General features: G+C 41.8%; 1 protein-coding gene across 4 annotated transcripts in view; it reads right to left on the bottom strand.

Moving 5' to 3' along the window:
• The window catches only part of CALD1 (caldesmon 1), a 519,621-nt gene that overhangs the window by 271,817 nt on the left and 232,013 nt on the right, over positions 1–15,791 (bottom strand). The gene's annotated exons all lie outside the window — the stretch shown is intronic.

The following is a 15,791-nucleotide window of genomic DNA, read 5'->3' as shown; positions in this document are numbered from 1 at the left end:
AGATCAAATATCATGCAAGGAGTGATTCTATCCGTGTCAGTATAAAAACACTGTAAGGGACTTTGCATTCACTGAGATATTTGTATGAACTGTCGCCTCAGAAATCACTTAGGTTTTACCAACTGAAATTTCGTTCTGCCTATTTTTAGTTGTATGCACTTATTGAAAATTGTCTCGAATCCTCTATAGAGTCTCTGAATAATCTCTTACCTTGGTGAAACTGTTGACAGAGCTGTGGGGATACCAAGGTCCTGATTCACAGAGACAGTAGCAAGACATTCACATTTTATCACCTTCCACTTCTCGAAATTAAAGTTGACTAAACTTTCCTGCAACCCCACCTCCGAGTTGTTAATACAACAAATTATCAAATCTCTCTTCACACTTGTATTACTACATTTAGGGTTGTTTCTCCAAAGATACTGCTGCAGAGTCAATGTCCCTCCTAATTAAGCCACAGGACTGCGTCGGTCAGGAGCGCCCTTGTTGCGAAAGCAAAAGATTTTCAGTCAATTGCCTTTCAACTACACTTTCCCCTCTCTGTTAGGTTAGGTGGTATCATTCTTAGTTCGAGTGCTTGGAAAATGTTTTAGCCAGCCCTTATATCACTACCAGCTAAAGCATTACATCTTCCTTAATCTAATTTATTCTCATCCTGAAGAAATTAGTCTTCAGCAGATCTACGGTATCTTTTAACTTCCCATCAATAATTTCTAACACAATCAGGTTTATGTGCTTACCTGTTTCTGAAACATATTTACCACAATCCATTTGGATTTGTTTCCCAACAGACTCCTCCTTCTTGACCTAGCCTTTTTCTTTTTCAGTCATCATGTTACATGAAAAATAATTTTCACCCTGGGTATCAATGGCATGAACCTCTCCAAAGTTGTTCCTGACCCATGATGTGTTGCTACACATTTCGAAGTGCTTTGTTAAATCCACACCTACCTTCTGTCCTGTGTCCTTCTTTTAACTTCTTGGTTTTCTCCTTTGGTTTCTTCTATTATCTAACTGCTAATCACAGGTAAACTGTCTTCATGTCCTCTCCCTCATCTTCAACAGCATGTGACTCGTGCCTTGCTTCCATTCATTACTGGGTGACACTGCTTTCTCTTATGTTGAACACAATCAAAAGAAAAATTATGTAACTCCCATCTACTCTGACACCTACAGCCATCCGATGCCCTTTATAATTCCTTTCTGACAACTTCCATATTATCAGTGGAAGATCTTGAAGTTTATATTGAAAATGGATGGCACCTTTAAATCTTCATCATCTCGACAGCCACCTCGCCTTGTACCACCTTCTCAACGCATTGCATGACCTGTCTCCCTGTCTCAACTCTGATCAACTTACTTGAACCTTACTTTAGTCCTTCCTGAACTTGACAACCGTCCCATTCTCATCACTTCTACACTAACCTTTCCTGTTCATCAAGAATGTACTCAGATATGCCACTCACACACTAGTCAACCATCAAGGTCTAGCTTTACCTTTATCAGTCTAGTTTACTGGCAGTACATAACAGGGAACCGTGGAAATATATCAGCATTTCACTGGAATATGTCCAGGACCTGCCATCTCCTCTTTACTATCACAAACCATAACCCTCTGCATCCTTTGCAGGCTCTCCCACTCACATTTCCAGTATCACCTAAGAACAAAGCCCCATGTGGCAGCTCCAGATTCAGATCCTTTGGCGTCCTCTCCCTCGACAATTGAATGCTCTCTCCCTGGTACAAAGATCAATTACCTTGTTTAAGTTTGAAAGCAACTAGTTGAAGATCTTCAAAGCATATCCCGCTGAGCAAATATTAGAACTCCTTTGTATAGACTAATTCGCAGGGTATCAGTTTGTAAGTGGGGGCATCAAGTTGAAAAGTGAAAATCGTCAATGACCTATAGGTGAACTGCTCAACTCAGTGGATGCTATAGAAGCTACAAGTAGAAGAACTAAAGAAGCTATGTGATACTTAGCATGGACTGCATTATAACTTATAAGGTGTCCAGATATGGGAAGATGCCCACCTAAAAATCTCCTATCATTTTAAGACACATGTTATGGAGTTTGGTGGTTATCTATACAAAACACAGCACATGGTGCAATTGGTTGTGAGTGTCGCTTACTGAAATAGGATAATGGCCCAGTACTACCATTTCTTAATGGGCTGTCATATCTTTTTTAAAGGATCACTACCTCTATGTGACAGAAAAGCTGCTATGTAATTCATTGTTCCCAAAAGAGTGGTCACGCTTTTATAAATAGGACAGCACCTTACACTCATCATATACTATTAATGGCAGGTTACTACCATTACTCAGAAGGACTACCATATTTGCTTAATGGTGTTTTTCTTATTTGTTTAATGAGAGAATATTACCAATTCTTACATGGGTGTAGGTGCATTTAATGGGCAAATATTTGCACTTTTCAGCAGGCTGGTACACTCCCACTCCGCGTTGTGTGCCAGTGCAAAGCTTTGTAGGAACGTGCAGAAATAATTACTATTATTTAAAAACTATTTTAAAAAACAGACACACACACAAGCGCTAACAGAAAAGCAGGGAAACGTAAACCAACATACAACATGTCCACAATCAATTATAAAGGCAGGATATATAATCACATTCCCATTCAGACAACTACAGGTGATCCACACAGTACAAGCACTAGTAAGAGCATTTACTTGCACCTTTAGCAATAGACATAATCACATGCAGGCCCATACAGAAACAGTTGCATGCAAGAACAGATACTGGTAAGTGCAGAATCACAGACAAAGCAATCACACAAACATATAGCCAATCCACTATGGAAAAATGCACACACATGGATCAGTGGACACTTGTTGGAGTAGATATTCTTGCAGGGACAGCCATGAGCATGAAATGTCAGTTACATGCAAGAGCAGATGGGTGCAGTAAAGGCCGCTCCTCAAATAGGAGTGTGTGTGTGTCTGTGTATGTGTCTCTCTGAACGTGTATTGTCTAGTTCTTATTTTGAGCCGGTGGTTGGTGGTGGGGGCCACCAGCACTTATGTTTTAGGGAGCCTCTCTTATTTTTCCACAACAGATACTGACAGCAAGCAAAAGAGAGGAATACACACAATTAGGAATGGAGGAGGAAGAGAAAGACGGAGACACCATCACAAAGGGAGAAAGCAGGCACCAGCAAAAGTCAAATAAAGGGGAAAGAGGTGTCTGATAGGATAGAGGTCTGAGAAGGATTCAAGACTACACTACATTGGTATTTGCTGCTTCAGCGCTGACTAGCGCTGGTCACGGCTTCTGAGCAGGGCGTCGGGCACCGGCATGCTTTATTTTACAAATTAAGCACTAGTACTGCCCATGCTGAACTTATTGTGTGCGAGTCACCACTTGCAGTGCTTGCATTTCACGTGAGAGCTGAACCATCATAAACAGTCCCTAGGCTTGTTTTCTTTGGATTTACTCCCATCCTGTGCTTATGCCACAAAATTCAAAATAATGTGACCATGGGAGTGGTTGTATTACAAGCAAATACCACAATTAAGGTCCTTGGCATTAAAACAACCACAATAGTGTTCCTATGGATTCAAGACTGGCAATCGCAGCTTGGGATGGGCTCACGCATTTCTTTCAGTCTCTAAAGAAACGCTGTTTTTAAACACGCAGAAAGTGCGCATGCGCTTATAAATTTTCCCAGTGACAGCAGTGAGCCCTGTTTACCCCATAGATAGCAACATTCAGAAATGAAATATGTTCCTATTATTTTCCACATTACATGTTGAGAGCTTCTTATGCTATGGCTGAGCGGCAGTGTTGGCAATGTTTTCCAACTTGCAGTCGTTAGTGTGGTGTAACTGTGCACCTGCTAAAAACCTCACACTTATTTTAAATGGTTAGCAACGCTTTGAAGATGCCTCAAATTGAACTCGTATTTGAGATAACGAGGTTACAATTCATTTGCCTTAGGCTTGGGCGAAATTGTAACTAGGTTGGTAAAAATTAGTGACATTTTCATATTTATGCCGCTTGCTGAAATTTCTCGAAATTACACAAAATGCGATTACACCTTTGCAAAAAAAATGCCTTGCAGAGACAATTTCTGCTGGAGCCAGGCTACTGTCAGTATCTTCTAGACTTTTAAACACGAGATGCTTGCTCGCTTCAAAAAAACACATGCAAGATACGGGCAAATAACATTTTGATATAAAAGCATAACTTTTTGTAATTCTGTAACATTTTAACCTTACACGCATTTACATTGGTCACAGATTCCCACCTTTCGAGTGGACGTCGAAATGTAGGTACTTAATAGCGTCACATGGTCATCTACAATACAATATTATGAAGTTTAATGAACTTGTAGATGGCAATACTTAACAAAATAACAGTATTTTCAATTAATTTTTATTAGTGTACATATATCATAGGCATTATGAAAGTGCATATATTATAAAATTCAATTGGAGCTCACAAGCAGCTTAGGGTCCCAATGAACCCCTAGAGTAATTCGTATTGGGTGTACCCTGCACACGAACATTTGTGATGCGGTGGGAACCTCAAAAAGTAGTGGGAACACAGTCTACACCCAGTTTTATAGATATAGGGACTAACTAGCAAATATAGTACGTTTTTCCCCATTGCTGTATAAAAAAAGCAGCACATTTGCACCATTTACTCCCGCCATTTGCACAAGGCTTCCCAAGTTGCGATTTGAGGAAGCGCACAGCCAAGTTTTGTTAACATACCATAATCCTCTTTTGGGTAAAAACAGGAACTTGTCCCCAAAAAAGATCAGCCAGGGCCCATTGTGATCAGGGGTATAGTGTGGTAAAAGCGCAGTGGTATATCTAACATGGTACAACCTTAAAGTACTTCGGGCCAGATGTAGCAAACGTTTGCGACTCACAAACGGGCCGATTCGCAATTTGCGACAGTGCAAAATCGGAAATGGGATGCAAAAAGCCCATTTCCGACTCGCAAAAAGCGATGGGACCCGTTTGCGAGTCGCATCCGTTGCGACCCCATTTTGCGACCCGCAAATTGCAAGTCGCAATTTGCGAGTCGCAAACCTTATGCAATTGCAACTCGCAAATTGCGACAAGTCGCAAAAAGCCCAGTTTGCATGTCCCATTTACCACTAACTCAGAGCAGGTGGTAACCATTACCAAAGTATAAAAGGGGACCCAGAAGGCATCTGGGTTACTCAAGATGGCCGAGATATACCTGATAGCAGTGAGGAGGAGAGTCTACGCAGCCCAGCAGAGGAGGAGGAGGGGCCACAGACAGGAGAAGATATATAGAACCAGGCAGACTCTTTTTCAGCAAACTGAAGAGGAGATCTATGACAAATACCGCCTTAGCAGCGCAGCCATTCTAGAATTAATAGATTTACTGAAACCACAGCTAGAACACAAGACTCTGCGTGGCTGCGCCATCCCTACGCATGTGCAAGTACTATGCGCACTGCACCTCTTGGCCTCAGGGAGCTATCAGGGGGTCATTGCCGTGGCAGGTGGGGTATCCCAAAGTGCAGTGTCAAGGTTCCTCAGGGCATTCCTAGATGCCTTAGTCACGCACATGTCTCACTTCATATACTTACCAAGGAATGAGGCAGAAATTAACAGCACCAAGCTGGACTTTTACCGCATTGCCCACTTTCCTCATGTCATAGGGTGTGTAGATGGGACACACATTCAAATATGCCCCCCTGCAAATCTGGAACACATTTTCCGCAACAGGAAGTGTACCCACTCACTCAACATACAGGTTGTTTGTGATGCCCATTATGTCATCACGGACATCGTAGCTAAGTTTCCTGGCAGTACCCATGACTCATACATTTTTAGGCATAGTGGGATACATCAACGACTGGAACGTGGGGAATTTGGAGACGGTTACCTCCTAGGTAGAGCCACAGACACTTGCAGACATACACACAGGTCACTGTGCACGACAATCTGGACTTCCTAACCGTGTACTTTTGTGCCCAACAGGTGACAGTGCATATGCTCTCAGGCCTTGGATCATGACTCCGTTTTTAACACCCAGAACTGAATCAGAGAGGCAATACAACAGTGCGCATAAGAGGACCAGGAACCTGATCGAGCGCACCTTCGGACTGCTGAAGGCAAGATTCAGATGCCTCCACCACAGTGGAGGCGCCCTCCAATACACCCCCATTACCGCTTTCAAAATTGTGGTCGCATGCGCCATCCTCCACAACATAGCCACCCGACGTGGGCTACCTCTCACCCCTGCAGACCCAGATCCTGATGATGAAGAGCAAGAACAACCACATCGCCATCATGGGGATAGGAGTCTAGCTAATCAAGGCAGACTGAGACGGGACCACATTGCAACGCAATATTTTGGACGGTACGTGTCAACTCCCACCATACTCACCTATTAACCATTTGTTAAGTGGAACAAAAATAACTGTTTTATTAATGTCATGAAGAAACTATATACAAGTTGAAATTGTCCATGGGCAGGAAAATGCCAACCAGTCATGTGGCACATTAACGCCATGTGCCACATTAATCTGTCCTGGCTGTTATCTATGATCTCCTGCCCCTCCTGCCAGCCTGGCTGGTCCCTGCTGCGTCCATGGTGCTGTGCCTACCACTCCTCAGCACCCTACTGTGAGTGGCAGAGACACTGCTCACTGTTGAGCCCTCCTCCCAGGTGTATTTGTTAACTTCCTGGCTGTGATGCCATCATCATGTGCCAGGAAGTGTTTCCAGAGTGTTCTGGTATGCTTTCTGGAGTGTTCTGCTGCATCTGCAAGCAATTTTGAAGGTATTCGCAATTTGCGACACCCACTCGCTAATTGCGAGTTCGTTTTTGCACACTCGCAAACAGCGACCTCGCAAACTGCGGACTCGCACACAGCGTTGCGAGTCCGGCTGCGAGTCGCAAAATCGGATCGCTTTTTTTTCTGGCATTCCAATTTGCGACTCGCATTTTGCGAGTCGCATCAACTCGCAAAATGCGAGTCGCAATTTTTATTTTTGCCACATCTGGCCCTTCATTAGTAAGGTAATTGGTTTGTGACTGATTGGTTGCTGATTGACCGAAGCAAGGGGTTTTATGTTTTTTTATGCATAATGTTGAACACATACCCACGTAGACACACTCACACAAAGCAGCACAGGGGTTTAACTGTACATTATACATCCATAACTCTTATTTTAAAACATAGTCCTCATGATAATCACTAAGAAATGGCAGTCCTTGGTTGATGCTCATATAGATAATACCATAATTGTAAGCCTATGCTTACAATTAAAGACAAAAAACTTAGAGACATATTTAACAACGATTTGTGTCACACTTGCAAGGGTGCACAAGGTGACACAAAACCTTAGCCAGATTTATCAAGCCACACAAGGTCACCTTACATTGCCCTGCAGGGCTTAATAAATCTAAAGTAACGCAAGGCAGCACAAATCGCTGCCTTGTGTTACTCTGCACAGGGAGGTATTCCATGGGTGGTTTGTGGGTGTTCCCACACATCTACTCATGGATTTTGGTGCATTCCCAGATTTTCCATTAGTGGTAGATCTGGGAATGAGTAAAAATGCTAATCCTCCATAGGCAGGGGCGGTTTCTCTATTAGGGCTCTGGGGCTGCGTCTCTCTGAAACACCTACATATTTACCTCAAAAATATTAAATATATTAATTTATTTAGAGATAGAATAATATCTCTAAATAAACTGATGTATTTGAGTCTGGGCTGCTGCCTCAGGATGCCTTCCACGCCCTGCTCTGAAGCAGGAGACAGAGACCAAGCAGTATATCAACTTTCTGCACTGTGTCGCACAATGCAGGGCTAACCTTTCTGAAGCCCTTTATCGCCATTGTAATCTATGGTGGTATCTACTGTAGGCCAGTGATGCTGACAGCGTCATGGTTTCAGGCATTGGAGTCTGCATCCCTGCGAAAGGCCAGACGTCCATCATTCACAGGAATAGATCCCACCCTTTCCCATTCATCACCCAATAGGAGTGGATGCAGTCAGGTGTGATTTGGTGCTTTGTCCTTGGTAAAGGTAAGTGTTATAATCCTAATCTTGTGTTATGTATATTGTGCTGAGGTCCCCTGGGCACCCTAACCTCCCCCACTGTGACACCACAGGCCCTGGCTGCATTTCAGTGCAGCTGCTGTTCTCCTATGAAAATGATCCAAAAGATGAGCAGAGTTGTTGTTCCCTTGCAAAGTAAATCCAAATATCTGAGTCAAGTGCAAAGGGAGAAATATGTGCTCATAGTAAAGATAGTTATCTGCTGTATGGTTTTAAAACTGGCCCTACCTTCATGCCCTTAACATTAATGCCAAAAACATGGATTGATTCATGAACACTTCATGAAGTGGGTACCTTGTGGTACTTACACCTTGTGCCAGGTCCAGTTATCCCTTATTAGTAGAATAGAGGTGTTCTAGCAGCTTAGGCTGATAGAGGTAGCTATGGCAGAGCAGCTTAGGCTGAACTAGGAGACATGCAAAGCTCCTACTGTACCATTTATATCACTTAGCACTATATCATAAGAAAACACAATCCTCAGAGTTACTAAAAATAAAGGTATTTTATTTTAGTGACAATATGCCAAAAGTATCTCAGAGGATATACTCCCTTAGGAGGTAAGTAAAATATACAAAATATACACACACAAACCAAACAGTCACAGTTAGAAGAGTAGTGCAAACACTGTATAACACAATAGAATGCAATAGGGAAAAATAGGCCTAGGGGCAACACAAACCACATACTCCAAAAGTGGAATGCGAATCATGAATGGACCCCAGGTCTAGTGTAGTGTGTAGAGGGTCGCTGGGAGTGTTAGAAAACACTAAGGGTGTCCAAGATACCCCACCCCAAGACCCTGAAAAGTAGGAGTAAAGTTACCCTACTACCCCAGAAAGACAGTAAAGTTGAGATAGGGTATTCTGCAAGGACAACAACTGACTGCAAAGCACTGAAGACAGATTCCTGGACCTGAGGACCTGTAAAGGAAGGGGACCAAGTCCACGAGTCAAGCAAGTGTCCGGGGGGGCAGGAGTCCACTAAACCCCGGATGAAAGTGCAAAAGGGCTGCCTCCTGGTGGAAGAAGCCAAAGATTCTGCAACAACGGAAGGTGCCAGGAACTTCTCCTTTGGTCAGAAGATGTCCCACGGCGTGCTGGAAAATGCAGAGTTGTTTCCATGCAGAAAGACCGCAAAAAAGCCTGGTGGTTCTGATGTTTACCACTGTGACACTTTTCTCCCACCAACACCCTATAATTCAAGGGTATTCTGGCAGTGGCCATGGGTCAAAAGGAAGGGGCAGGGGTTAGAAGTCAGCGAAGGCAGGGCTACTGTCAGGCTGAAATAGGGGGACAGGGGCACATTACAGCCAGTGCTTAAATTGCAACACAATAAGTGCTGCAGCCCAAAGCTTTGACCAGTGCTATAAATATCAGGAGGGCCAAATATCAAAGATGTATAGTTTTGATTCTATCTTGTGCCTATTTCAGTGACCCTCAGATAACCTCTGCCACTTTATCTCACTCTTTCAGGTTCTTTTGCTTTCCTGTTTTCTCCATTTGTCATGCTTTTCTGATCTTCTCTTCCTCTTTCTTACCCTTTTGTGTGTTTTTCTCTCTCGCTTTCGGTAAAAGTCTGATGAGTAAAAAATAAGTGTTGTTACACAAGAAACAGTGCAAGTGTGTCCTGCCTGCATCTACTGGTTCAAATTAAGCACTAATTACAGGCCAATATGTATAGTGTTCTTTATTCAAGTTAGTAAAGTTTTTTTAAAATCATGTGACATTGGAGTCTAGATATATGGACCTTTATGATCTTAGCGACTCATGCTACACCACACTGGTGAAGATCCAAAAGGTAGAAACCATCTGTCAATGTCCCGCTGCATGGTGTTTCTCTAGTATCTGCTTTTTGGCCTTTGAGAAGGCAATGAGGCAGGCTGATCTTCTCAAAAGCTTTACCATCACAGGCATTGGATTTTATTTAGATGACCTGCAGCGAAGGCTTTAATAGGCACATATAAAATTGCTGACGGGATCAGCCTCTGCTATAGGCAAAATAGTTAAACTACTCATAAGCAGTAGAATTGCACTCTCCTCCTGTATCACATCAGAATACGTGTGGTCCCATGGCTATTGGCTATGCTTCTGAGCATGGAACCAAACAATCCATCTTCTCAACTTTGTGAAGTGAAACCCTTGGACATTCCTCTTGATCTCTCCATGATTGGTTGAGACATTTAGAGATCCTGTCTTCAGGACCAGATCAAAAATTGAACAGTCTAAATCATCAATCACTAATCCAGCTGCATTTAGACACCTGTTTCATTTTGGTCAGGTCACTCCCTCAACTTTGCTCATTTCTAGAACATTGTCCATGCAGACATTAAGCACCTCTCACTCCCTAGCAGTTTTCTAAGATTGTTTTTTTAATAGTGGCTTTAATTTGAATTTTGCTAGCATCATTTGCTCTTTTACTTCTGCCCACTAATTTGTTTTGTTTGTAAAGTGAAGTAGTAGTTCTCTAACATGAAACATTAATTTACCTTACAATAATTAGACAATAGTTGCTTGTTATTTTTGTGAATGAGAAGTATTTTATATTTTTCATAACTTATGATCCAAAAGGTCTGCAATTACACATTTAAAGATATGGCACATTATTACACTGCTTTCCAAAATACTGATATCTGGTGTATGGAAATTATCAGTCATGAGCACAGAAGATATAACGGACATTTGTTCTAAATTTGCTCCAGATTTGTGGCTGAGTGCCACACTAAACAATGTTGCCTTGTTGGTGTGCGCTGCAGGTCGAGTTGTGAGAAAATACATCATCTTCTCACGATATTGCAGCCAAAGATGCACAGTGCTATTGCAACATGAATTGTATTCCCACTAGGCACAAATGTAGTCATCAACTGTTGTACATTTTTCCATCATGACTGTACATCCCAAATATTCAGTGAAATATGAAAAGAGCATTTTAAAAATAGGTACCCAGACGCACGAAAATGGCAACACCTGGCAACCAGCACACACATGTACTATCTGTAATATAACACAGAACGGTTCTAAAGTTACAATAATATGGTGGCTGAGCGCCCTTTGAGACAAATTATCTTACTTATTGGTTTGCACAGAAGAGAAAAAACACCAAGGAGGGCTCCTTCTCAATGGTGAAGGAGCATTGCCTCCCCTCCCCCTAAGTAAGCCAGGAGCTGTAAACTAAAATAATATCTTATTATCATTTTATTTTACATTTGCTGGCTCAGCCAGCAGCAAGTGCAGGGAGGGGCCGGGCCGGGCCATGGGATTGGGGAAATGGGAGGAGAAGCGGAGTCTGTGCACTATGTGCTCTAGTGTGTTTGGCCGGCTGTCTCAGGCCGGCCAAACACACATGCTAACTTAGGTTTCTCCAACCTGGCTGTGCTACACTGCCGGGCTGGAGAGACTGCACAGACCCCAGGGCACTGTCTGAGCGGCAGAACAAGCAACTCAGACCAATTCTGGTGCTGCTGTCATGCTAGATTTAGTATGAGAGCAACACCAGGAATGCTGGGGAATCTGTGCTGGTGTCCCAGTGAATGCTGGTACTCCATTAGAAGAGCAGTGGAGCAAGGCAGTAGGTAGCAACGATGGGAAGACGTACTTTATTTATTTATATATTTATTTATTTTTTACCCCTATCCCCGTCCCTCCCCCGCCTGCCCCTTGTTAGGGAAACTACTTTTCAACCCTCCTCAGAGTGACGCAAAGAAAACACAAACACCAGGCAAGGCTCGGGAACAGATGAAATGCTTTCATGAGGTACCATGGTTTATTGGCAGGCCAAGGCAGAAGGCAGACGCACATCCCAGTGTTACGTCTTACAAGCTGGCATCTTCTACCCTGAAGCATATAAGTCAGGCACTTATATATGTTAATAAGTGCTGTCACAGCACAACCCCAAAAGGGGACACAGTCCAAACATGGGCACGCACATAAAAAAGAAATGCTGCATATACAAAACTTAAAGTCCATAGTGTAAAAATATACATAATGCAGTGTGAGCATGAACACGTGAACAGATAACAGGTGGTCCCTAAAGAAAAGGGGGCTGGGTTGCTGACTGGCTGAACATAAAGTGTGAGACCGATCTAAACTTCTCAACGTGGCTTGGAGAGATTTGTTTGTACAACTGGCATAGGTGTCAGAGAGGTCTTACTGGGATTCAGATAATGGAGGAGAGAATTGGAACTAAAGTATCATATCTATAGGTACATACATGTGAATATATATTTTTCCCAACACCCCTCCCCTTCAGATTTGCATCCGGCGCCACTGAAAAACATTTTTTTCTTTCCTATTAAAAGGGTCTGCAACGTAGAATGGTCCTGCAACATTGAATGTTCCATGTCTAGTCAGAAATCTATCCATTGCATTTACTGTTATTTTCATTGATAGCTGTGTTGGAGCATACATTTTAGTAATGCTTTTCGTGCACCACACATCAGTCGTTGACATCATTTATATACACACTAAAAAGCATAACAGAGCTATTCATGAGCTGCTTTTACATATTTTGATGAGATTTTATTAATGTTCAATTCATAAGTTTGCAAATTATGTGTGTTTTATTAATGGCGATATTAATGCATAGTATTTCTTGTGTTAACATAAGTAGGCCTGAAATCTTCACATTTACAGCAGCTGTGAAATGTTGTGTCATTGCTTTCTTTTTAACATGAATTTTCCACTTGGTTGTTTGACAAAATTAGTAAATAGTCCTATTGTATCATGTGTAAGTTTCATTCACAGCCACCTTGGATATTGCAACATTAGAACATGAGGACTGGAAAGTAAAGCAGTACCATTGTTTAACTGATTGTTTGATATGAAAAGAGAAATTTGTTATGTACCATGGGAAGGAACGTGGATTGCAACAAGTGATGTACAAATTGTTAAACTATTAGAGTCACACTGAAAGGAGGAGATGACTTTGCACCTACCGTGAGAAAATACACTGATGTTTCAAATTCAACATGTGTTATGATTTCTTTTGTGTATATTTCCCCCTTTGCGTAATATGGACTCATCGAACTGAGCAATGAAACTGCTTTGAGTATTTCCGATTAGGTATTGACATTCTAAGTTTGAGTCAGTTCCCAATTGATTTTTGTTCTGCTAAGACATTCTCCACTTTGTTTTTGTTTTGTTAAATTGTCCCCTTGGATGTTTCCTCAATTCCATGTGCAGCCCGTGTTCTGCACTTTTCTCCCTGATGGTGCTTTTAACAGGCTTTGCTGATGATCTACATGCTTTGCTGATGAAACTGAATTGAATGCTTAACCCAGGAGAGGTATACTCTAATGCAAATGTTATTTTCCCGTGACCTGCCATCGTGAGTAGAGTTAGCATGCTGACACCTGCCTCTTTTATTTTAGATAGTCTAACTTAGTCCAAGATAGATGTTTTTCCAAATTATTTTTGACTTTTCTTTTTGACTTTTGACCGCATGTGTTAGCCCGCTCCCACACATGCTGACCAAATTTGTTCAGAAGTAGGGAGAACCTCTGTCCCAATCCCTGAATCTGAATTTGGGCATTTAAGTTGACTAATGTCTTTAAACACTGAATTGAAGCGTGTTTCTGTTTCACAAGTAATTGCTTTATTAATATGCATTCTTCTTCTTGAATGCCTAATAGTGTTGCTGTAGATCCGGCCTGCCTTTTGTGTCCTTTTATCTCTATAACTTGATTCTGCACACTATTTATGCGACTTTGGCTTTGTGGTTATAAAATAAAGCTTTCAAACTTTCATTGATTGGCATTCTCTTCAGTGACCACATGGATCATGCTGTTTAAATTGTTGTTTGGGTTTGAATTGTTTATTTATGGTTCCTATACTCTTCACTGTGTGAAAAGATCAATCGACCTGAGTGAGAAGAAGCATTTTTCGAACCCTGCGCAGGATGAGGAGAAAACAAGTTAGCAGCTGTGAGCTCCCAAACATTACAGTTCTGAGTTAAGGAAGAGTGTATATTTTGTGACAATTGTCCAGCTCAGTTCTGTATGTTCCCAGCTCACATAAGCACTGGCCCATCCTTGTGCAGAGATTCAGAAATGAAAACAATAAAAAAAACATTACTATTGTGTGTACAATTGTCTGACTAATAAAAACAGTGGCCACAAAGGAGACTCAGGCATCAGAATTTAAGAGAAAAAGATTGAAGTGTCAGGGTCTGAATGCTGCGTCCGTCTCAGCTGCTATGTGTGGTCTGCAGAATGTCCCTTTCCCATACACTGCTTTAGTTTACTTAAATGTAACTTGGAAATATTGAATATTAATGTTGCAATGTAGCTTTTTCTTGGCAGTTTTATTCTATGCAGCTGTCGTGAAGGGTCCAGCAAAGAAATTAGCTTGTGAAGTTCCACACAAACCTGGTTTTAGGCACACATTCCAAGTGGAGAAAGTACAAAATATGTAATGGTTACAATAAGATCAAAGCAGTTTATATAAATAAATAAATGTTAATATGTACTTCTTTGAGGTAGTTTTTACCGCACCACTTTTGTTGCCTTGCTGCCGATTTAGAGCACTTTGCTGTATAGACAATGCACTATACTTCTGTCCATACCTCTCGGGTTGTATACGGTTTCTTGAAGGTTTAGTATAGGCATGGTACTCTGTCAGAATATTACATTTCATTTCTGGTACTAAGAAGGGAGTGTACAACAGGATGGATATATGTTGGTAGTGAGGGGAGTGGTGTGGTAGGTACAAGCTCAAGAAAGTGTACTATTGACTGCAAACAGTTAACCTCTTGCTATGCATAATAGACTAAGGGCCTAACTTAGATCTTGGTGGAGGGGAATTCTCCATCACAAACACAACGGATATCCCATCCACCGTATTACTATCCCATTATATCCTATGGTGATTGTAATATGGTGCACGGAATATCTGTCACATTTGTGACAGAGTATTCCATCACCAAGATCTAAATTAGGCCGAACGGGCCATATTACAAGAGTCATTGCCTATAATGAACTTGTAAGATGGCAGACGGGACAGCACCCACACATGTGTCAGAGCATGCTGTCTGTCAAACTGTAAATAAGGCCCCATTACTTAAGGCATTAGCATTTTTGAAAACTTCAATTTCAAGATGTTACCAGAGGATTGGATTGTTAGTCTGCATCTAATGGCAGGATTAAGGACAATTAGGTCATTCATACTGTGGGTCACTGCATGCATTCCCATACCATATGTTTTAAACTTTCAAATGTATTCTGGGAGACAGCCCGTGAGCTGGCTAATTTGAAGTTCCACAATGGTTTTCAGCGGGGTGCAAGATACATAAGGCTTTTCTAGTTGATCTCCCTTGGACCCTAAATGCATATCAATGCAAGGCAAAAAATGACTGAAATGTGGATAGGCTCAATGGGAACTAGAAGTAAACTAAGAACTGAAAATTAGTTCCAGAACCTACAGACTAAAATACACAGGACAAAATTAAAACGACTTGTAGAAACTGCAGGACAATTTCCTTAGGAACCCAGTGATTAGCAAAATAACAATGGTGCGAAAGCCTGTCCTTCAGCCTCTGTGCAACATTTGTTGTTTGAAGTACAGAAATAAGGACAAGGAATCCTAACCAGGCATGCTCAATTCTCTGTCTGACATATATGGGTGCACCACTCAGGCCTGGACCATAACAGGTTAACATATAGAGTTCTGGCCAACTGGCAGCACCTTAAAGTTCTCTTGTGGGCAAAACCCAAGATTATACCA

This window comes from Pleurodeles waltl, chromosome 4_1, assembly GCF_031143425.1.
Source record: "Pleurodeles waltl isolate 20211129_DDA chromosome 4_1, aPleWal1.hap1.20221129, whole genome shotgun sequence".
Classification (NCBI taxonomy): Eukaryota; Metazoa; Chordata; class Amphibia; order Caudata; family Salamandridae; genus Pleurodeles; species Pleurodeles waltl.
Note: the sequence above shows the minus strand (reverse complement) of the source record. Positions and strands in the feature narration are given on the sequence as shown.